The sequence below is a fragment of the Mandrillus leucophaeus genome, unplaced genomic scaffold (genome assembly GCF_000951045.1).
Source record: "Mandrillus leucophaeus isolate KB7577 unplaced genomic scaffold, Mleu.le_1.0 Scaffold283, whole genome shotgun sequence".
Lineage (NCBI taxonomy): Eukaryota > Metazoa > Chordata > Mammalia > Primates > Cercopithecidae > Mandrillus > Mandrillus leucophaeus.
In genome coordinates this window covers 1717438-1742367 of record NW_012102954.1, presented here as the reverse complement: position 1 = coordinate 1742367, position 24930 = coordinate 1717438, and the positions used below count along the sequence as shown (strand labels likewise).

The window sequence follows — 24930 nt, the reverse complement described above, 5'->3', positions numbered from 1 at the left end:
TTCCTTACATTGGGGTAGAACATGCTCCTTTAGCTCAGAGAAGTTTTTATTATCCACCTTCTGAAGCCTGTCAATTCATCAGACTCATTATCCATCTAGTTTTGTTTCATTGCTGGTGAGTAGCTGTGATTTTTTGGAGGAGAGGAAGCATTCTGGTTTTTGGAATTTTTAGCCTTTTTGCACTGGCTTTTCCTCATCTTCATGGATTTATCTACCTTTGGTCTTTGATATTGGTGACCTTTGGATGGGGTTTTTGTGGGGACATCCTTTTTCTTGATGTTGATGCTATTCCTTTCTGTTTGTTAGTTTTCCTTCTGACAGTCAGGACCCTCTGCTGCAGGTCTGCTGGAGTTTTCTGAAGGTCCACTCCAGACCCCATTTGCCTGGGTATCACCAGTGGAGGCTGCAGAACAGCAAAGATTGCTGCCTGTTCCTTCCTCTGGAAGCTTCATCCCAGGGGGCCACTTGCCAGATGCCAGCCAGAGCTCTCCTGTATGAGGTGTCCGTTAACTGCTCCTAGGAGGTGTTTCCCAGTCAGGAGGCACAGGGGTCAGGGGTCCACTTGAGGAGGCAATCTGTCATCTAGCAGAACTCGAGCACTGTCCTGGGAGGTCCACTGCTCTCTTCAGAACTAGCAGACAGGAATGTTGAAGTCTGCTGAAGCTGTGCTCACAGTTGCCTCTTCCCCCAGGTGCTCTGTTCCAGGGAGATGGGAGTTTTACCTATAACCCCCTGACTGGAGCTGCTGACTTTCTTTCAGAGATGCCCTGCCCAGAGAGGAGGAATTTAGAGAGGCAGTCTGTCTACAGCGTCTTTGCCAGCTGCCATTGGCTCCACCTACTTTGAACTTCCTGGTGGCTTTGTTTACACTGTTAAGAGAAAACCACATAATCAGGCCTCAGTAATGGTAGACACCCCTCCTCCCACCAAGATCCAGCATCCCAGGTCAACTTCAGACTGCTGTGCTGGCAGCGAGAATTTCAAGCCAGTGGATCTTAGCTTGCTGGGCTCCATGGGGGTGGGATCTGCTGAGCTAAACCAGTTGGCTCCCCGGCTTCAGCCCCTTTCCAGAGGAATGAACGGTTCTGTCTTGCCGGCATTTCAGGTGACACTGGGATATGAAAAAACAACTCCTGCAGCTAGCTCAGTGTCTGCCCAAATAGCCACCCAGTTTTGTGTTTGAAACCCAGGGCCCTAGTGGCATAGGCACCAGAGGTAATATCTTGGTCCATGGGTTGTGAAGACCATGGAGGAAGTGTGGTGTCTGGGCTGGAGTGCACCATTCCTTACAGCACAGTCCCTCATGGCTTCCCTTGGCTCGATGAGGGCATTCCCTGACCCCTTGCGCTTCCTGGGTGAAGTGACACCCCACCCTGCTTTGACTCGGACTCCATGGGCTGTACCCACTGTCTAACCAGTCCCAGTGAGATGAGCCAGGTACCTCAGTTAAATGCAGAAATCACCCACCCCCTGCATTGACCTTGCTGGAAACTGCAGACTGGAGCTGTTCCTATTTGGCCATCTTGCCAGCCACCGATTATTGGCAATTTTGTGTATTGGGAATATGAAGTGTTGGAGTTTTATTTGATGGAGTGAGTAGAGACATCTTTGGAATATTTGACATGATACAAGAGTTTCAGGTTTTGAAACTCAATCGTAATTCAATAGTCATTCCCCCAACTCAGCATAGGAATGGGTGCTAGAGAGAAGAAAGAGAGACATCACAAAACATTGCTTCTTTTATAGAATTATTTGAGGGAGGGCATTGCCTAATAGAGTGATTTGCTCAATTTTGTAATTATCCATGGTATTTATAGAACTCACATAAAGCAATCTAATGTTACAGAAATAATATTACACTGGATTTAGATGGGCTAGAGAGAGCCCTTGGCCTTCTAGAAAGAAGGGATTTGGATGATGCCATTGTCCAAGTGAGTGAACTTATTTCCAATAGCAACAGAGTACAATGCAGAACTTGAAGTAAAGTATGTTCATTTTTAGAAAATGCTTTTATTCTCTTATGAGCTGTTTCTGTCTCTGATTAAGAGACTGCAATAGTAAGCTGAGAAGATTCAGGTTAGGCTTCCAGGAGCTCCAGCAATAACTCAATCAGAAACAAGTAAGAGCTGAATTGGAGGGTACTGTCAATCACTGCTCAGTTAGGTCAAACTGATCATGACTGTTGGCATGGCTTCACCTGGCACACATTTAGAGTCCTTAAGAGAAGGAAAAAATAGACACTCATACACCTATGTTCTCAAAGTAAAATTCATTTTGGCCACTTGCCTACGACCCCCTGGAGAATCCCGACAGAGATGAGACTCAGCTTTACTAGTTAGAAAGATAGACTTCTGCTCAATGTACCAGCAGTTCTACATGGTTGCTTCCAGCACCAATTTATTTGATAACAAACTTAGTTACCAAGCACTACACTTCCTCTCTCTTGCCTAACCCAGGGAAAAATTCAATTGGTTTTCAATTACTCCTTTTTGACTGAAGTTGTCCAAGAAAATATCTTTACCCTTCAGTGAGCAAGAGGAAGAGAGAATTTGGGGATGAGGGATGGAGAGGAGTTGAAAATCATGGCAAGAGGAGGCCCACAGGTGGAAATTATGTGTGGCTATTGCCTGAGCTCCTGCTAGTCATTACACACATGGTGTCTGGAATCAGCTGGCTTGTCTAGTTGTGGTTCCAACACATGAATGTGGTTCCAACACAAGAACGCACTAGAAAATGCATTCTTAGGAAAGTATTTCACAATCAAGCCATATTTTGACATTTAGAGTAGCCCAATTAAATAGTAACTATTGTTTTCCTTTTTATGATTTTTGTCTTCGTGTTTCTAACAATTTTATTTATTTCTTCCTAAGTACTCAATGACATCTTTCTAAATTGTTTAAAATGAGAAGCATTGCACACTGAGAGTCAGGATCCAAGTGTCTTTGACTGAGCCAACTTGGCTCTGCTATTAACTTATGGTGTGATCCCAGGCAAGTCACTTATTTTTTCTGACATTTAAGACAAAGAAATTGAACAAGGTAGTCTGTAAGGCATCACACCACTGTAATAACCCGGGTATCCCTGGTGGAACTGCAGCATACTGCCTCTCCCTGGGGTCACGATTCAGCCACAGCCCCTGCTGTCAGTGAGGTCTTCTCCACTCTTAGATAGCTTCTGCTCTTAGGAAAGATTTTACCCAACTATTTTTGTCCTATTCATTAATTAACAATATAAATATATACGTTTAAATTAACAACTCCTCCAAAAACAGTGAACCATTAATAATAAAATTTTATATTCATCATAAAACCGTCAGGGCATGGAAGATGGTGTAATAATTCACACCTAATTGCTTTCAACCTTGGGCCCACAAACACACGAGTTAGAGAAATGAATTCAGATACTGTAATTCATGCCACGTCATCTTTTATTATTTAATTCATCCTTGATACTTGAAAAAAAAAAAAGCCTTTGGTGTTCAAACAGTCCACAAACTCATCATGCCACAAACTCCATGGGGATCTAGAGAAATTCCTCATTTGTCTATATCATGAGCCCCTTGAATGGGAATTCAATCTGAATCTTGATGTTTTCTATAGCACACAGATTATTTTACTTAATAATAGAAATAACTTACATAAAATATAAACAATCACCTTAATTACAAGATTAGAATACTGAGAAAATGCTTTGTTAAGGAAAGAAAGAGCAAAGGATGAACAGTCCACAATATGAGTAAAAACAGCAATTTAAAACCAAACTATAGAAGGATAGCAAAATATTTAACAGCACAAACTCTGGAGCCAGACTACCTGTGTTTAAATCTTAGCTCCACCACTTACTTGTTGTATTTGATTCTTAGTAAGTTAATATCTCTGAGCTCCAATTTCCTTATCTGCACAAAGGAAATGATAATAGTACCAGGTTGTTAGGAAGATTATAAAAGTTGATGTAAGTGTTTGGAAGAATATCTGGTACTTAGTAAGTGAAGCATATAAGTTATTGGTAGTGTATTAGAAATCATGGAATCCTTCCTTAAAGGATTGTAAAGGTATGTGTGTGCTTCGTGTATATGGTAGCCTAGGTACTTATACATGATCTACCCTGAGGACTGTTTGAAAATTTAACACAGTTAATTAATCTAGGAGGGTTTAAGTTACACTGAGGATTTTAGTATGAGTGAGGAAAATAACAGACAAAATGAAAAGCAGCAAGAATGGGAAAAATTTTTGTGTATTTTAATAATAAGTTAGCAGCATTCAAATGGATTAAAAAAAAAAACTCAACCATTAGGATTTTTCTTCTTGGATTGTTAGTGTGACATAAAGATTTCTGTTCATGAATCTCTATTGGAGATACGCAGTGATTATTTTAATAAAAGAATACATCATGCAAGGAAAGAGAGACCCTTATACTGATTTTTTCTTGGGTACAAATGCATGGTTTGCTGTGTGAAGGTCTAAAACAGCATTGCTGCACCTCTGGAGTGTTTTTCTGCCTCACAGTGTCTAGGGCTGTCAGCTGAACCAAGACCCATAATGATTGAGAGCTTATCAAAATCAAAACGGTAAATACATTTCTATGGGATTAGATGCCCAACTTCTTTAACAAATAACGAAAACTCAGAAAGGGCATCTGCTTGGATTTTGTATCACAAACTCTGCATTTCTCTCTCAGTCCATCAGCTATTCAGGCTCAATTAATGTGTGTTTACCTTGCTTAACAGAAACTGTTCTCAGGCAAGAGACGCTGCTTGCTTTCATCATGAAGTGTAAATCAGAGGCTGGGATGAACCTCACAAATAAAGCAACTCAATAATACTATCTAATGGAAAGCTCAAGGTTCTAATCCCAGCCCTCTTGAAGAAATGCATTTAATTGTTCTAACTGTGATTTCCTCATCTGTAAAATAAAGAGATTGGATTAGATGACCTCTAATATTGGTTCAAAATAGTCTAAATATTTTATTAGTTTCAGGAATCTCAAAGTGTATTTGTTAACAAGGATGTTTTAACATGTTTGTGGATTTGGGGATATGTCTAGTACCCCTGCTTTTTATGTACTAATGGTGTCTAATTATTTTGTATATTAATTAAATATTTTTGAAGCAATTGTTATCTTCCAGGCAGTCCATTACACAGTGGAAATACAACAGTTAAAGAAAAATGATAAATACTCTGCTCTCAAAAAAAAAAACGATGATCATTCATTTTACCAATGAAAAGATACCAATATGGGAAGTAAATTGAATATATATATAAACTTTTGGGCTAATAGAGAAGAAAGCCGGTTGTCTATTCATGGTATTTATGTATTTATGATAACATTTGCAGTGCATCATATAAACAATGCTAATGTGGAAATAATATTTTGTTCACTTTCACATTTCATAAAACAATATTGGTCATGTTTTTTATAAACATATTTGCCATTGGTGTCTTTGCCATCATCAGAGCCACTTTAATAGTTGTTATCACAGTTTGCCAGAGCATGTAATTTTTTCTCTCATCTGCATTGTTTGATTTACGTATTTTTTGAAGTGCATGTATATTATATGCTCCCCCTGGAAATTCTATACTAAGCCACAGTTTCATAAACATGATCTCTGCATGCAACGAAGTCATTCACTCTGTGTGTGTGTGTGTGTGTGTTTAGCAGTTTTTAAAAAGGCTTATTTGCAGCAACATCCAACGCTTGCAGTCGGGAGGTCATCCCCCAAGAACAGTGACAAATTGTGCTAAAATTTTAATTTTTTAAAAAAAGTTTCTTATTAATTCAGTTAGATATCTTCTATGAACTAGCATTGATTGAAGTAGTTATGAGGTAAAGCGATTTCTTTATAAAAATAATCAGTTCCTCAAAAAAAAAGTAATTAAAATAATTCCTTCTATCTGAGATACTGTAAAGAGATACCTAAATAAGGTGATTTTTCCCCTGTTTTGAGAAGATCATATATGAAGCTTTGAGAGGGCACACATTCCCCAGGCTGTATCTGCAGATGAGAGCATGAGATGGGTGATAATAGATAAATCATTTTTATATTCTGTATAAATCCTGACCTTACAACTATTGGTCACTGGACACATTCACCTTATTATAATAGCAGACATTTTAATAATACATCATACAACTTTTCTTTTCTTTTCTTTTTATTTTTTTGAGACCATCTTGCTCTGTTGCCCAGGCTGGAGTGCAGTGGCGCAATCTCAGCTCACTGCAACCTCTGCCTCCCAGGTTCAAGCAATTCTTGTGTCTCAGTCTCCCAAGTAGCTGGGATTACAGGGGTGCACTACCATACCCAGCTAATTTTTGCATTTCTAGTAGAGACAGGGTTCCACCATGTTGGCCAGGCTGGTCTTGAACAGCTGACCTCAGGTGATCCACTCACCTTGACCTCCCAAAGTGCCAGGCTTTCAGGTGTGAGCCACCGCATTTGGCAATAAAACTTTTCTTAACGTATTCTCACAGACAATTAGAAGACAATGATGATTGTTTGAAGTTTATGATATAGCTGTATTGTAAAAGCAACATTTTTTGTTCATGAGACAAGGTGCTCACCAGAAATATGGGGCTTAGGAAAAACTACTAAGTGAGTGAAGGTATAGCTGCAAAAAACAAGAAATGCCAGGGCAGAAATTAGAATCATGAGGCATTATCTTAAATATTGTGGAGACCAGTCACACAATTTACAACATTTGTTTCCACCTGTTTTATGAGGTTCATTTCTGCCAGAAAAAGGGTGATTTTTCCCAGGCAAAAGGCTTCTAATTGGTTGTAAATGAATCAATACCCATCAGTTTCACAAAAAAAAAAAAAAAAAAAAGGCATCCTAATCAGATTGGTTATCAATGGATTCTATCTTGCTGAATCTTTGTCTCCTTTAGCTTTGGAAGGAGACTAAACATTTTTAGCCAAACTGCAGTCTAGTCTGAAGCACTGAAATGCCTTATTGATCTGGATAGAGAAGAAAGTGCTCAGAAGAGACAAATTGGCCAGATAGCTGAAGTACTGTTAAAAAGTTAGCTGATTTTAATGAAAATCTTCTAAAATATACACATACTTGCTTATTAAACAGAGTTTCTCAAAGATAAATGAATCTTTTCTGTTGGGTCAGGATCACTATTTGTTGGGCATCTGTTACTGTAGTAGCCTTGTCCCTGACTGGCTGATTTGGGTATTCTCATTTCATGCCATGGTACCGGCTGTCCCTTCTTACTGTAAGGGCATCTAGCAAAATTTCTCAGCTGTCTTGTTATCTGCGATCTGCTGGCAATTGTGGTGCTGTCATGTGCCAGGGAGAGTTTAATAACCAGGCTTGGGAAGCAGTAATGGGGCAAAACTTTTTATCCTCACTGAGCTGCTTAGTTGCTGAGTCATTTTGAGCCAGTTTCTTTACTTCTTCAAGCCTCAGCATCCTCATCTAAAACATTAGGAATAATAATGCCTACTCTTCAGAGTTATAGTAAAGCTTAAATAGGATAAAAATAAGTTCTGAGGTCAGTATCTGGCATATAGTATTACTTCTATTTTCATCTAAATGCTCCCAAGCTCCCCCTAATCAACAATAATAAATGAGTAAGCACTGTTCTCTCTCTTCCTGCAGAGGAAAAACTTTTTGGATAGGTACTTTTCAGTTCCTTTGATACGGCAAGTTGTAGGTGAAGCTTTGGGGAGGGATGGTGAGCAAGGCTGGCCTAGTTCCTGCCCTCATGGAGCTTAGTGAGCCTGTTACAGAAAACCGACATGAAACAAGTAATGACAGCGTACTGTGACCACATGTAAAGAGGAAACCTGTCTCAATATTGAAGGTCAGGAGAAACCTCCATGAGGATACCACATCCAAGATGGAGCCAGAAGGATGACTAGGAGTGTGCCAGAAGAAGGGGCCGGAAAATGTGCCAGACTTTAGGACAGACACACTTGTGTGAAGGCCTTGCAGTGAAAGGCAGGATATATTTAAGGGCTTGGAATTTCAGGTGGAAGGAAGCAGTGGTAAGATGAGGGTTGGGAGCTGGGATGAGGCAGGTGTGGTACACAGTCTAGACCTTGGGCACGAGGACAAGTTTTGGACCATGTTCTGAGAGAGATGAGGTCCATGAATGGGCTTAAGCAAGGCTGATAATCCAGAGGTTTGCAACCAGTGGTAGAATATTGAAATGTTTCCATACTGCTGGATAAATAGCTAGACCCTGAGCCTCCTACTCCTTAACCCTTTTCCAAACCTCCCCTGCTCCTAGCTCAGCCAGAGGCCGGCAGGACCTTCTCGTATCTGTTCCAATTGTTCTGTGGCCAATACCACATAAATGCTAAATATATTAAATACTATATCTGGCTTTAAGTAAGATTTCCCCTCCTTATGTTTCTCCATTACTTATGCATTTAGAGTTGTGTTCAGGATTGTTGAAGAAGTCAGAAAGTATTATAACTTAATGTAGTTAAAATATTTGAATGGCCTTACAGCCATTTTTCTACCTCCCTTTTCCTAAACCACATTGTGAATTGAAGTTAACATGGAGTTCTATTGATTCTACTTCTGAAATGTCTCTTAAATGAATCCTTTTCTTCTTATTATTACTGAGTGCATTCAGTCCCTTTCCTCTCTTCCTGCATTACTTTAATAATCCAGCAGCCCTTGCGTGGGCTCCACGTTTTTCTTCTATCCCTGGCCTAAACCATTCTCCACATGCTGTCAGTGTCCAGAACAGTGTCTAACACAAGAGTTGGCACTCAATAAATGTTTTTTGAATGAAAGAATGAGTGAATATGTGAACTGAGACCATGAACAAATGACACATACACAAATGGATACAAGTGGAAAAGCACAGCCAATTATTTGACATTAGTGCTTCCCAAAGTGTGACTTTTGAAGGTGCATGGACAATCATTTTTTATTTTATTAGTTATTCATGTATTTTAACATGCATAAGAAAAATGTTGGTAAAAACACTAAACTCGTGTTTTATTGTTTAGAACAATACTAAGTGAAAAATGAAGCCAGGTTAAAATTGATTAGAACATATTAAGTAAAAAATAGTGTATAGTACCATTCAGATATAGCAAAAATGATGTAGATGTTATGCAATCACTGAAGTTTGAAAAAAAAAAACTAGTCAAAACAATATCTTGTGACGAAGTTTACTGATTTTATTGCCTCCTCCCCTGAAGTAGAACTGACTTGAGAGAATTGTTAGGGTCAAGCAAGATCGTGAATACATGGTCTACACATTCTGATGGGCACTAGGGGTTCCCCATGTAAGTCATGTTAAAAAAAAAAAAAAGAAAAAGAAAAAGAAAAGAAAAGCTTAGAGAATAAATGCTACACAAGACTTTTGGGGTATAGTAAACAGTCTCAGGTAATTTCAAGAAAGTTGAAAAACCTTTCCACAGTCTGAGAAATATAAAACAGATGGAATTTTATCCTAAAAAACTGAGTGCAGTGCAGGGTGAAGTCATGGAAAGAGGATGGATTTTGTAGTTAGATGTGAGTTCAAACACTACCTTGTCTGCCACTTATTTGCTCCTTGACCTTGGGCAAATACTTATGCTTCTTTGAGTTTCTTCACTAGTTAAATGTTTGCAGCAACCTGGATGGAAATGAAGACCATTATTCTAAGTGAAGTAACTCAGGAGTGGAAAACCAGACATCGTATATTCTCACTTGTAAGTGGAAGCTAAACTATGAGGACACAAAGGCATAAGAATGATACAATGAACTTTGAGGATTCAGGGGAAAGGGTGGGAGGGGAGTGAGGGATAAAAGACTACACACTCGATACAGTGCACACTGCTTGGGTGATGGCTGAACCTAAATCTCAGAAATCTCCACTAAAGAACTTATTCATGTAACCAAACACCACCTGTTCCCCAAAAACCTGTTGAAATAGATAACTAAATAACTAACTAAATAAAGGCAAAGTAATTATGGTATTGGCAAGAATACAAGGATTAACATAGATTTACAGGTTGGCACTGTTTTTGGCATGTAGTTGGCATCTCATAAATGCAGCCTCTCATTTTAACCCTCTTAAATATAATCTATTTAAAATAAAATAAGAGTAAAAATAAAGTTAAATAAAACCAGATTTTGATAGCACCATGTTTTTTTCTCTCTAAGAAAACAAAAACAAAAACAATTAGAAAAATCCTGATGGAAGAAAAGTAATTTTCAATAGCACTGAACTATTCCCCTAAGCCTTAAAAAAAAAATATCATGTTGAAGTGAATGAATATGCAAGTGTCACTTATTGATGGCCTCCTCCCATAAGCAGTGAATTGCTTTGAAATCATGTGGAGGTAATTGTAAAAGGAAGTTGTATGCATACAATTACTTCTCTGGTGCAATAAAGATCATAAATCAGTTCACAAGCAATTCATCTGCAACTTCTTCAGTTTCACTGATTTCATAGATTACAACCAACAATAAGCTGAGAGCCAAGAATCAGAAGGCCATGGAGAGACTCTGACGGTCTGATCTTACATGCACCTCTCTTTGTGATGGAGCCTGGATGAGGTTGAGATAAGGCAGTAACAATTTTAGGAGGCCTACTATGACACCAGCTCTTCCTGGCTCTTCCTTGTTTCTTGAGAAGACAGATTTGATCTCATTGACAGAAGCTGTTCCTTACCTATTTGCCACACCTCCCACTGTATTCCTGTTGGCTCAGAGTGGTCCAGCAACTCTAACCACTGATACTTGGGCTGGGGACTGGACATAATTATTTTGACCTTTAGAAGCAACTGTAGCTTGAAAGGGTCAGAATATGACATTATGAAAACCCCTCAGAAATTTGTGGTTAAGAATTTTGTCTATAATGACAAGTTCCTCTGGTTTGTCACAAAGGGAGTTACTAGAGGTAGAAAGGTATCTTGCTTTATTTACCTTTGAATTCTTAAGTGGCAATATAACACTTCACTTTGTCCTCAGAAGGATGCAACTGCTGAAAAGGCTTCCAGATACTTCCTTCTCAGTGGTGCCTTTAGACAATCATGGCAGGAATATTGATCTGGATAGCCTAATGAAATATTAGTGCCAGGGAATGTGTTGCAGAAAGAGCAAATCCCATCTGTGAGAGTTATATTGGCGAAGAATTGGGCCCATTAGGGGCCTTGTTGAGTATTCAGGAGAGACAATTCTTGCTTTATAAAATATGCTTTGGTTTGCCTTATGGAAAATTTATTGTTCATTCATTTGATGTACTCCTTTAAGAGGTCAACTTTGACTTGCAGTGCTCTCAGAATTTATTCTTCACTCCATTGTTCCTTGCAAACCATCCTTATTGAATTTCTTTATGCATTTGAGTTGTCAAATAGCCAGTGCACTCTCTAAACTGCTCTATACAATTAATAGATATTTTTTTGATTGGGGCAGGATGAAAATCAAGGTTGGTACATATAAGGCAAATTAATTAGCCTATGGCATTTTCAGAAATAAAACTTGCTAAAGCCAATGTTCCCATACCTGTATAGGTCAGCTAACTGGGGAATTGTTGAATCATCAGGACTGTACTACTATGAAAATAACGAATGTCCATGAAAATTTCCAGGCTCTGCTCTTTTTGTGGTGGGACTGAGAGCTTTTTGGTAGGAGTGCATTTCAGTAACTAGGAAACACATGAGGAAAGAGATATTTGATGCCATGTCATAATTAGGCTTTATTTGATAATCTGTGGCATGGCTAGTTGATATATTAATTTTAATTCTGATGATAAAACCACATTATTTTAGCCACATAGTTACCTGAAGTAGCCTAGAAATCCTTGAAAAAACATGCCATTCCACGGCATCCAAAACCGACCTTAGGAAAAGTGCTGTTTAATATTGGTTCCTTCACCATAAAATAGGGATAGCTGTTAATACTGTGGTTCAGAATGAGTTTTTCCACTATTCTATGTGATGGCATATGATTAGTAGTTCTTATTTCCCAGCAGAAGTACCAGATTCAAGTAAAATGAGTTAGAGTTACCCAAACTTAGGATCCAATAGAGAAGTATAGATAAAAGTTCTACTTTTAGATTAGTTAATAAGGCTTTTCTACAATCTTGGCCTGGTTACCTTTTCAATTTGATTATGTTCTTTCCCCCATTTTTACTGTGCCAAAATATTTCTAGTTCTCCAAATTTATCAAGTCATTTTGATGTATACATTCCCTTTGCCTAGAATATTTTGTCTGTCTTCTCCTTCAGGGTTCCCAAACCAATGCCTATATGAAACAATTCCTTTTATTATTATTAATTTTGCTTTATCGTGGTAAGACTATCGCATAAGATATATTATCTTAAACTTCTAAATGTACAATACAGTATTGTCGACTATAGGTAAAATGTTGTACAGCAGATCTCTAGACTTATTTATTTTGTTTACATAAAATGATTCTTTACCATCTCTCAATCTTCAGTACAACTGACCATTTTTTCTTTGTAAACCTAGTGTATCCAGCTCTAATCTCTCAGCATAATTACAATCCAACTTCACATATTGATTATATCTGTCTCCTTTCACAAATTATAGAATCTTGAGGTCAGAGATTATATCTAATTCATCTTTTTATTCTCAGCACCTATACATAGCCTGACATAACGAATAAAAACATGAATGAAAGCGTAAATGAATAAATAAAATCCAGTGAGTGAACATTAGCCTTATAATTCAAAGCAGAAATAGCAAACATATGACCCAAGTGGTATACTCTTTCTTTCTGTATGGAGAACAGACTTTTCCCATTAGAAAAGACCTAATTGGAATAGGCCACTGAGTCTAGATCTAGGCAGTCTAAGCCTTTGAACTTAGCTTTTTACTAGCACAGTCATAATATCTTGTGAAGTTATTTAGGACAGTGGTATCTTAGCATCGTAAAATTATAATAAGGAGTAACTGTATTAGGAAAAATAACTGGGGGGGGGGCACATCTTTGGTGGATAGCTCTGTGTACCCCTGTATGCTACATGTGGAGACTGACCCACATGGACTGCATCAGTGGGGCTCTTATGTCCTCTGAATTCCAGTTGGGTTTGGCAGGAAACTGGAGGATAGGAGAGAGTGAGGCTGGGGTACTTTTTTCCCTGGCTTATCTGGGTCTCTTACCAAAGGCCACAGGTCCTGTTAGATGGCCCTCTCTGTAACTCTGTCTTTGGTTTGGGTGTCCACTCTCTCCTTATGCCCCTCCCTGCTGTTACTCATCCTGTATGCCCTGTCTCTTGTTGTTTTCACTATATTTTGGTGCTCCAAGCTTTTGTCAATTGTTCCTGTATTAAACTTGCCTTGGTTTATTCAATCTGAGGATACCTTCTTTTTGTTGCTGAGAACCTGACTGATATCCCTCCAATACATGCATAATTTAGATATATCTATAGCATTATATTAGATATATACATTATATATATACATATATATATGTTCTAGTTGCCATCTCCATGTGGGATACTAGTAAAACTCAATTTTTCTTATTTTTTGGAGGGGATGAAGTTTATTTTTGTCCTTTTTAAAAATATGTTTTAGGTTCAGGGGTACACATGCAGGTTCATTATATAGGTAAATTGCATGTCATGGAAATTTGTTGTGCAGATTATTTCATCACCCAGGTAATAAATATTGTACCTGACAGAGTTGTTTGATTCTTTTCCTCATCCCACCTGCCACCCTCAAGCAAGTCCCAGTTTCTGTTGTTCCCTTCTTTGTGTCCATGTGAACTCAATATCTAGCTCCCACTTAAGCATCTTCTTTCTATAGCCTAGTCAATCATTTCGTGTTCTCACACTTTGGAAACCAGTGGTTTAGAAACGAGTTATCCAAGTCTTCCTATCAGGTTTTATAGAATAAGGCTCTTTTCAGTGTGGTTTTGAAGGTACAAGAGTAGGTACTGGTTTCTGCAGGATTTATGTATTTACAGAAAAAACTACGCATGTGGAGTGTGCTTATTACTGTTGACTTACCCATTTCTCTCAGGACCTCGGGGCCAATGCAGCCGCTGCTGGGCAGAGAATACTAACATCATTCAGGCTCCCACGCAGCCAGCAAAGTGGACCTGGAGAATATTAGGATGGCACCAAATAATGCTTGAATTGCAGCCTTTCATTTCCAAGAGATTTGTTTTTAACTAATGAGTGAAGGTATCACAAACCTTTGGCTCTGAGACTTTTAATTCCTCATTCCTTACTGAAGAATGTTTCTAGCCCCCTTCCCCAACCCAAATCAAAATCCATGTTCTAGTGATGCCAATGGATAGACTCTGCAAGCAGTCTAACTCTGACTTAGGCTTAATTGTATTTTAAAAAGGAATCCTCTCTACACAGGGTTAGAAACACTGAACCCTAGTTTGGTGATTTTTGTTGTCCTAATTGTGGACATTTTCAGACAAATGTTTACATCTTCTCTGTATTGGTATAATAACAACAGTCATATCTTATGTCAACTAAAACATTTCTTTCAAGGCCCTCATATGCACTACAAATATTATTTAATTAACCAACATTACAAATAGAACTAGTCTCACTAACAACTGTTTTTGTTAACTTTCAGTACAGAGCTAGACATTTTATGAATCTTAATATTTCATAATCTCTTGATTTCCCGAGATAGTAAATTTTTTCCCTTGTGATGAAGACCATATTTCTTATCATTTTAATTAAGATCTTAAATAAATATAACATGATGATAAATGGAAATATTCTGAGAAACAGTCTCCCTTCCCCCTGGATTGTGATAATATGTAGTTAATAAACTGCTGTCTATATATATATATATATTTTTTTTTAAAGACAGGGAGAGACAGCCTCATTGTTTAGGCTGTTATGAGTCACCTTGCTGTGACACAGTTTCTAATTTGGGGGAAGGAAAGACGAGGATCCAGAGTAATACAACTTTTTTTTTAAGCTTATATTATAGGCTTGGGGTACATGTGCAGGATTGTTAGATAGCTAAACTCGTGTCATGGGGGTTTGTAGTACAGATTACTAAGCCTAGTACATGATAGTTATACTTTCTGATCCTCTCCCTTTTCCCACCCTCTGTCCTCAAGTAGACCCCAGTATTTAATACACTAGTAAGTAATGAATTAGCAGAGTAAACTGTGCTAAAATACGAAGTTATTCAATACCAACCCACCTAGTTAAAGCAAGAATGGTTGTGAATTTTGGAGAAAAGAAAAAATATTAAAAATGATCAGGTAGAGACAGAAAATTACTCCTGCTACACACAGAAGGTGTTCTGCCTCTCTCAGATTTTCAGGGGTCCTTTTTTAGGATTTGGCTGTAGGAAATTAAACTCTATGGCAGGCATCTGATCTTTTGGTACCCAATATTAGTATCATAAATACTAATAGAATATTAGATATTCAAGGGATACTTTTAATGCTCAATTTTTTTTTTGTTTGCCAGTGAATAGACTGAGGATTAAAGATTTTGGGTGAAAAAAATAAAAAAAGTAAAGATTTTTGGTGATTTCCTCAAGGAACTGGAGAATTAAGGCAATAGTCCACATCTGCTGACCCCGATTCAATGTTGTTTCTGCTAGACTAATTGCATTCAAAATGTTAAGTTTATGTTTTAAAGATGGAAATATCGGCAAAATTGGTTTATTCAGAATGTTTTACTTTGCAGTGAGGAAACATGCTTGAATTGTATGGGAACTGAATGACGTAATAAGAACAAAATAAAAACTGTGTGATTCCTAGTCTAGTGCTTTTTCCATGACATGAGAATTTGTGCATATTCCAGATACTATGTTAGATACTGAAGACACAAAGACAAACATTGTAAGAGCTTTTCCTTTTAAAAGGAACTCAGTATAGAAAATGTGTGTTTTCCTACACTTCCATATATATTCAAGCTAAATAACAGAAGCTGAAAGAGCCAAAGTGGTACATGACTTTGTAGATAGTAGTAAAGTGCCTTGTGTGAGAAAATATAATTCCAGTTTGTGAGATGTGAGTTCCATGTTGGCAGGGACTGTTTCTGTCTTGTTTATTGCTGCAGCCCCCATTATAGGCCTGGCACACAGTGAGTGCTCAATAAATGCTGAATAAACGCATGGCTTATAGTAGATGTTCAATAAATATTGCATGAATAAATGAATGAATCTACATCTGCCATGTTCTTAGGGATTCTTCAGAATTTGCAATGGTGATCCTAGAGATGACAATTCTTAATGTTTCTTTTATTTCTGAAGAGAAGCTAATTCTGCAGTGTGGTGGCCTCTGGAGGATTTAAAGTTCCTTGAGTTTGAATCCTCTATTGCAATAGAGACTGGCAGGTAACCATTTTCCCTTTCCTCCTGGGCACATAGCTAGAATACATTTCCCAAACGTTTTTAGAGTTGGACACATCCACATGACTGAGTTCTGGCCAATGAAACGTGGGCAGCAATGATGCATATGCATCCCATTCCAGGTCTGGTGCTTAAAAACCTCCTATGCAATCCTCTACTATCTCCTATCTTTCTGCTGTCCAGAACCTTATCATCAGATGCAGAAATCCATTCAAGGCCTCTGAAGCTCTAGGAAAAGAGCTGCAGAATTAAAAAAAAGAAAAAACAAACTGTGTTCATGAATTAACTAGTGGCAGACCATCTACTAAACAGCTTCATTGAATTGATATGTGAATAAGACAAACTTCTGTCTTCTTCTAGCTGTGAAACTTTGCATACAGTTTAGCCACCTGAACCTCTGTTTTCCTACTTGAAAATGGGGTTTGTAACGTAACCTGTCTCTGTGATATGATGAGATGTATCAATGCAAAACCCTTAACAAAGTACAGGGATCATGGTATGCACTTGATACATGTCAGCTATTCTTACATGATGTTTATCATTTCCAGTTTGACAGGGGCCAAAGAACAGTAATTTTTAAAGATGCCTCAGAGACCATTATATATTTTCTCTCTCTTTATCTTTTGGCTACTGAGGCATGTAACTAGTCCTCCAGAACCTTATATCAATGAGTTTCAAAAATTTTTTAGAACTATAACTCTTACTATCTTTTTCTAGTATGATCGTATATATACGTGTATAGATGGATGCCAGGTGATGTATATAGAACTGTCCTGGTTGTAGGATATCCCTCACTATACCTGCTTAGTCTTTTCCTGAACCTTGTGCTAGGCACTCTACAGAATCCTTAGGCTAGATAGGACATAATTGGAATACCACTGCCTTGAGTAAATACTATGGAGGAAGTGGAATATTATACAATTACCTTAATGCAATGCCCTTATCTGCTCTCCCTGCAACTGACAACATTCTCACTAACTCCGTGTTTCTCCCACTGCCTCTCACTATGCCTTCAGTGCGGAAGTCTGCATGGCCATGGGGCTGTGGTAAGTAAAGACTTCTTTCTTTTTCATTCAAACTAGATTGGTGGCTCTTTTCAATAGACTATTAGAGGAGTAACTGCTTTGTATGATTTACAGGGACTCTGAACTTTGACTCTCTACTGTATGATATATAGATGGCTTGAAGCTCTGGGGTCAAGGGTTACAAGTAATGAATTTATGGCTAGATTCTGCCTCCTCTTACTTTAAAAAGAGATGGTATATTTGAAACATTAAATTATGAATAGTTTTCTTCCAGAAATGGTTTTAGAGAAGATATACTAGATTGATATTTTCCAAACCCAATCAAACTATTCTTATTATTTGCCATGGCCTCAGGAGTGATTGAAGGGAGGACTTAGGCTAAAGAATAGACCAAAGCTATAACCACTGGTACTCTGTTTAGGATCCAGGGAAAGAAAGGACAGGAGGAGGTAAAATTTTTAACTTTCCAGGGCCTAGGTACATGGTTAGAAAATATTGTCAATCTTTAAAAGTATTAGAAGACAGCGATAGGCAGAAATATGCAGAATATGACTGTAAGATAAAATATTTGAAAGAAACTGCTCTCTTGGTGATTGTAACCATCATGACCTGTGAAAAGCGAAACTATGCTACTTCACCTAAAATCATTCTATGGTGGACATCAATATCCATGAGAAGACATGAATGACCTCTCAAATTATATTGAAGTTGTTAATAGGCTAGTATTAAAGCTGTGCTTTAGAAGCTAAGGCCAAAGCAAAGGGAATGCCTTTTAAAAGTTTATGGTTCTCAAAGTAAGTTTCAAATTAAACCTGGAGTCAGGGATCATTATTCTGTGGACCATGATGCTCAGATGCTCCCCTCTTTCCTTTCTTCCTAAGTTCTTGATCAGCCCACTCATTTCTTCCTTGAAAGTATCAGGAAAAAAAAAAAAAAGATGATTATCAGTGGTTCCCATTGGTTCTTGGTTAGAATGTCTTAACCACTCACTTGCCCCTATAAGTATAATAATGACAATTGGATTGTTTTTACTATCTATGTGCCTGCTGCTGTACTAGGCACCAGGCATGTATTATTTTTATCTAATCCTTACTCTAATCTAATGAGACAGTAGCATCCACTTTACAGATGAATTTGATTCTCAGGGGTTAGCCTATCTAACAGAAGGAGAACCAGGATTTGAACTCGATTTTGTTGTAGAGTCTGTGCCCTTTCTAACCATTTAGCCTGCCTCTGACAGCCACCGTTGGCAAAGGTATCACTTGCCTCAACACAGAGTTCTGTAAAACTGCATGGCACTTTGTTAAGCCACTTGAAAGTCCTCTCATTAGAAATGTATTAAATATATAATTGGCATTCTTTACTAAAATGAATTCACCTCAATGCAGGTTAATGGGACATAGTATAAATTGGTTAAATTAGGTTGCTTTCTTTCTAAGGCTTGACTGAGATCAAAATACTGAAGAAATGGGAGTTATGAAAGGGGATTGTGATTGCAGGAGACATATTTATGGCACTTGGGAAAATTTATGTGAATTATGCATCTCAGTGACATGCAGCAGTTGTGAGTGGGAGTGGACTTTGGGTAGTAGGAGAGCAGCACAGGGGTTCAGTGAATAACTATGAAGGGACATCAGAAGGTAGACAGGGGTGCAATAAAAAGGAGATAAGTGGGGCACAAAGACAAACTTCATTCATTTTGTTTTTCCAACTTCCAATCTATTTGCACTGTATAGAGGGAGTGGGAGTGAGATTGAAATGTTCTCTGGAGGCCATTTTACTATGTAATTCCCATCCTATCACACAGATAGCCTTGCATAGCTAGATTCTAATTTTTCCCCTTAGCCTACTCATATATCGTTATTCAATGAAGTAATAATGTTAAAAGCAAGACAATCTATAATGCACTTTCAATAAAACTCTGAAAAACAGTCATTGATCTTTCCTTATGTCGGTTACCTACCCCCAGCTGCCTTATTGCTCTCATTGTAGAGGTGGTTAAATGACCAAAGATACTTAATATGTAAGTTATGAAACATTTCCACTTCCTTATTTACCACTTAATGGTCATTAAAAGAGTAGGAACATCATCCTTTTCCAGGTGATGTAAGATGGATCCTGGCTTGAATAGAGTACTCATTTATCAATAATCAATTACTCAGTTAACCATTAAAGATAATACTCATTTCCACCACACTTACAATAAAATGCCGCAAACGTCAATGAATCATTATTTTACCCTAGGGCAGACCTTAAATCAATTTCTTATTACCATTCATTTTACCTTTGCAATTGTGATGGACATTCGAAGGGCCAGAACATTAGGAAATCCTCAGATGGCTGAAGGACAGAGAGGAGGGAAGTCTGGAGGTGCAATTTATGGGAACTCTATGAATTTTATTCAGGGATAACATCCAGGTTGTTTTGACTCACAGAGTTTTGCCTTAAGCTTCAGGTTCATTCCCATGCTTTCTTATTGTCTACGGGAATCTCACTTGTTAATCTTCAACTGCAATTTGTTCAGATCTCCCTAGTTGCTTTTCTACTATGTTTCTCACAGTTAGTCCAATTTTACATTGCATTAAGTGCATGGGGTGGCAGCTGGAATACTGGTAAAATCATGTAGTGGAGGTATAATACAATATCACCCTTCAAAGTCTTCCCATAGCTCTTAGAATAGAGTAAAAATTCCTTAACAAGACTCACAGGGCCCTGAACAGTCTGGTCCCTCCCTACACATCTCTTTTGCCTCATCACACACACCATTCCGTGTTCCTCTCTTGACTCTGGTGAACCTGACCTTCTTTTAGTTCCTTGTACTCCATGCAATCTCCCCTGCCACAGAGCATTTGCACATCCTGTTCCTTTAGCACATAAGGTCACCTGCTCCCTGCCCCCATTTTCACCCACTTAACATCCATTCTTCCGTCATTTTTAAGTTCAAGGCTTATTTCCCCTGGGAAGTCTTCACTGATCTGCCAAAACCCTGTTATATGCTCTCAGAATACCATTTCCTTCTCAGTCATGTCACATATCACAGCTTTGGGTTTTGCTGTGTGATTGACTGGCTGTTTGATCTATGTAGCCTTTGTCTCCTAACAAACTCTGAGCTCTCTTTGGGTAGGATTGTGTTTAATGGTGCTCATCATTGTATCTCAAGGGCTTAGGATGGTTCCTGGCACATGGTAAGCTATCAACAAATGTCTAGTAAACAAACCAGGAGTCAAATTAAGGAATAATTCAGAAAAACATATGATTAAGATCAGAGTGTAGGAGATATTGATAGCAGTTGTGAGGAGAGTTTGCTGGTCCTTATGGAGTGATAATAACATTTTAAATTCATTTAAGGTTATAAAGTTTCACTGATGCGATTATTTCCTACTTGATTTCTTATTTTCCTAACAAGACCCAAGCTACTCCCATCCTGGTTCCGTTCTCTTTCAAAGATCTCTGTGGCCTGTGTTGTTCCCCACAACAGTCTGGCATTTTTTCCTCTATCAATGGAGACATCTACAGCTTCCTTGGATTTATGACTGTTTCACATTTCTGTGCCTTCTGAGACCCTCTCAAACACACCTATGCAAAATCTCCTTCCCAAAATAATCTCTGATACAAATGAGGAGACGGATCTTCAATCAAGTCTACCAGGGAATAAAATATTTCATAGAGCCACTTGAATATGGAGAAGATATATTAAGGTGATTATTATCTTGAATCTGGTTGTTTGAGAAAATGTATCTATTTTCAACACCAGTTTTCACTGTATTTGAGTTCTTGATTTAATTTAGAATTATTAATAACCTACCTCTTCCAACTGACTGAGAAAAGGACAACTTGGATTTGAAAGCAGCTCATGGTTATATTGAGAGCTTGTCTGGGTAAAACACTGGCTACACACGTTTTATTTTTTGTTTTTATTATACTTTAAGTTCTGGGATACATGTGCAGAACGTGCAGGTTTGTCACATAGGTATACTTGTGCCACGGTGGTTTGCTGCACCCATCAACCTGTCATCTACATTAGGTATTTCTCCTAATGCTCTCCCTCCCCTAGTCCCCCGCCCCACAATGGGCCCTGGTGTGTGATGTTCTCCTCCCTGTGTCCATGTGTTCTCATTGTTCAACTCCTGCTTATGAGTGAGAACATGTGGTGTTTGGTTTTCTGTTCTTAGCTACACACCTTTTAATAGTCCTAGGACATTTTAGTGTGAGCTTGATAATTAGAAATGATTTTTTAAAGGAACATAATAGTAAAAATAAATAATCACAAAGCACAAAAAATGTAATTTCAAGAGAAAGTGTAGAGGAGAAAGAAGACAGGAAGACTTAAAAAATTTAGATTCAGGGGGTCCACATGCAGGTTTGTTACATGGATATGTCACATAATGTTGAGGTTTGGGCTTCTAGTATATCCATCATTCAAATAGTGAACATTTTACCCAATAGGTAATTTTTAAAACCCTCACTGCTCTCCCATCCTCCCCCATTTTGGGGTGCCCAGTATATATTTTTTCCATTTTTATGTACATATGTACCCATTATTTAGCTCTCACTTAAAATGGGAGAGAATATTTGGTATTTGATTTTCTGTTTATGAGTTATATCACTTATAATGGACTCCAGCTCTATCCATGTTGCTACAAAGGACATGATTTCATTTTGCTTTTGTTTTTGTTTTTTGGCTGCATAGTGATTTCGTGATGTGTATATACAACATTCCCTTTATTGAATCAAGCCTTGATGGAAACTTAGGTTGATTCCATGACTTTGCTATTGTGAATAGTGCTGCAATAAACACATCCGTGCAGGTGTCTTTTTTATATAATGATTTCTTTTCCTTTGGGTACATGCCTAGTAGTGGGATTTCTGGGTTGAGTAGTAGTTCCATTTTTAGTTCTTTGAGAAATCTCCTCCTGTGTTTTCCATAGAGTTTGTACTATACATTTTCACCAAGCATATATAAGGGTTCTCTTTTTACCACATCCATGCCAGCATCTGTTGGTTTTTGACTTTTTAGTAATAGCCATTCTAACTGGTGTAAGATAATATCTCCTTGTGGCTTTACTTTGCATAACTCTGATGATTAGCGATACTGAGACTTTTTTTGTTTGTTGGTCTCTTATATGTGTTCTTTTAAGAAATGTCTGTTCATGTCCTTTACCCACTTTTTAATGGGATTGTTTTTTTTTTTCTTGTTGAGTTGTTTGAATTCATGGTAGATTCTGGATATTAGTCCTTTGTCAGAGGTATAATTGGCAAACATTTTCTCCCATTCTGTAGGTTGTCTGTTTACTCTATTGATTGTTTCTTTTGCCATGCAGTAGCTTGTTTAATTAAGTCTCATTTGTCTATTTTTGATGTTTGTATTGCATTTGCTTTTGAGGTCTCAGTCATAAATTATTTGCTAAGACCTATGTCCAAAAGAGTTTTTTTTCTAGGTTTTCTTCTATGATTTTTATAGTTTCAGGTCTTACATTAAAGTCTTTAATCCATTTTGAATTAATTTTTGCATATGGTGAGAGACAGGAGTCAGGTTTCACTTTTCTTCATCTGTCTAGCCAATTTTCCCAGAACCATTTATTAAATAGAGTGTCCTTTTCCCATTGTTTATTTTTCTCAAATTTGTCAAAGATCATCAGTTGGTTGTAGGTATGTAGCTTTATTTTTGGATTCTCTATTCCGTTCCATTTATCTATGTGTCTATTTTTGTACTAGTACCATGTTGTCTTAGTTACTATAGGCTTGTAATATAATTTGAAGTCAGATAACGTGATGCCTCTGGCTTTGTTCTTTTTGCTTGGGATTGCTTTGGCTATTTGGGTTCTTTTTTGTTTCATATGAAATTTAGAATTGTTTTCTCTAATTCTGTGAAGAATGATGGTAATTTGATAGGAATTGCTTGAATCTGTAGATTGATTTGTGTAGTATGGTCATTTTAATAATATGGACACTTCTTATCCATAAACATGGGATTTAAAAAAAAATGTTTCTGTTATCTATGAATTTTCATCAGTGTTTTGTAGTTCTCCTTGTAGAGGTCTTTTACTTCTTTGGTTAACTGTGTTCCTAGGTAACTTTTTCTTTTTGTAGCTATTGTCAATAAAATTGAGTTTTTGATTTGGTTTTCAGCTTGGGCATTATTGGTTTATAGATATGCTACTGATTTTTGTACACTAATTTTGTATCTTGAAATTTTACTGAAGTCATTTATCAAGCCTAGAAGTCTTTTGGAGGAGTGTTTAGGGTTTTCAGTCATTGATGAACAGAGCTAATTTTATTTCTCTTTTTAAATTTGGATGCCTTTTATGTCTTTCTTGTGCATGATTACTCTAACTAGGATTTCTAGTACTGTGTTGACTAGGAGTGGTGAGAATAAAATCCTTATGTTTTTCCAGTTCTTAGAGGGAATACTTTCAACTCCTTCCTATTCAGTGTAATGTTGGCTGTGGGTTTGTCGTATATGGCTTTTATTATCTTGAGGTATGTTCACTCAATACCTAGTTTGTTGAGGGTTTTTATCATGAAGAAATGTCAGATTTTATCAAATGTTTTTTCTGTATCTATTGTGATAAGCTTGTGATTTTTGTTTTTAATTCTGTTAATGTGATTGATATGGTTTGGCTGTGTCCCCACCCAAATCTCATCTTGAATTGTAGTTCTGGCAATCCCCACATGCCATGGGAGGGACCCAGTAGGAGGTAATTGAATCATGGTGACAGTTACCACTATGCTGTTCTCATGATAGTGAGTGGGTTCTCATGATATCTGATGGTTTTATAAAGGGCTTTCTCTCCATTTGCTCTGCACTTCTTTTTGCTGCCACCATGTGAAGAAAAAAGTGTTTGCTTCCCTTTCTGCCATGATTGTAAATTTCCTGAGGCCTCCCCAGCCATGCTGAACTGCAAGTCAGTTAAGCCTCTTTGCTTGATATTGTATCCAGTTTCAGGTATGTCTGTATTAACAGCATGAAAACCTACTAAAACAGTGATCAATCCCATTTTCTGCAAATGCTGACCTATCCTTACATTTTGCAGACCTACTTATCATGATGGACTATCTTTTTGATGTGCAATTGGATTAGTTTGCTAGTATTTTGTTCAGGAGTTTCACATCTATATTCATTAGGGGTATTAGCCTGCAGTTTTCATTTTTTGTTGTTGTTGTGTCCCTGCCTGATTTTTATATCAGGGTAATACTGGTTTCATACAATGAGTTAGAGAGAAATCCCTCCTAGTCAATCTTTTGTAATAGTTTCATTTAGATTGGTACCAGCTCTTTTTGTATGTCTGCTAAGATTTGGCTGTGTATTTGTCTAGTCCTGGGTTGAAATACTTTTTTAACTGATTCAATTTTGTTTCTCATTGTTGGTCTGCTCAAGATTTCTATTTCTTTCTAGTTCAATCCTGAGAGGTTGTATTAGTCTGTTTTTATGCTGCTGATAAAGGGATACTCAAGACTGGGCAATTTACAAAAGAAAGAGGTTTAATTGGTCTTACAGTTCCACGTGGCTGGTGAAGCCTCACAATCATGATAGAAGGCAAGGAAGACCAAGTCGCATCTTTCATGGATGGCAGCAGGCAAAGACAGAGAGCTTGCACAGGGGAACTCCTCTTTTTAAAACCGTCATATCTCTTGAGATTTATTCA

The 24930-nt window shown here is 37.7% G+C and overlaps 1 long non-coding RNA gene across 1 annotated transcript in view; it reads left to right on the top strand.

Moving 5' to 3' along the window:
- Window positions 1-2869: 2869 nt before the first annotated feature.
- LOC105543482 overlaps window positions 2870-24930 on the top strand; it is a 503003-nt gene continuing 480942 nt past the window's right edge. Inside the window, exon 1 of the long non-coding RNA XR_001006625.1 lies at window positions 2870-2990. This is a non-coding gene — a long non-coding RNA (uncharacterized LOC105543482). The remainder of the gene's footprint in view (window positions 2991-24930) is intronic.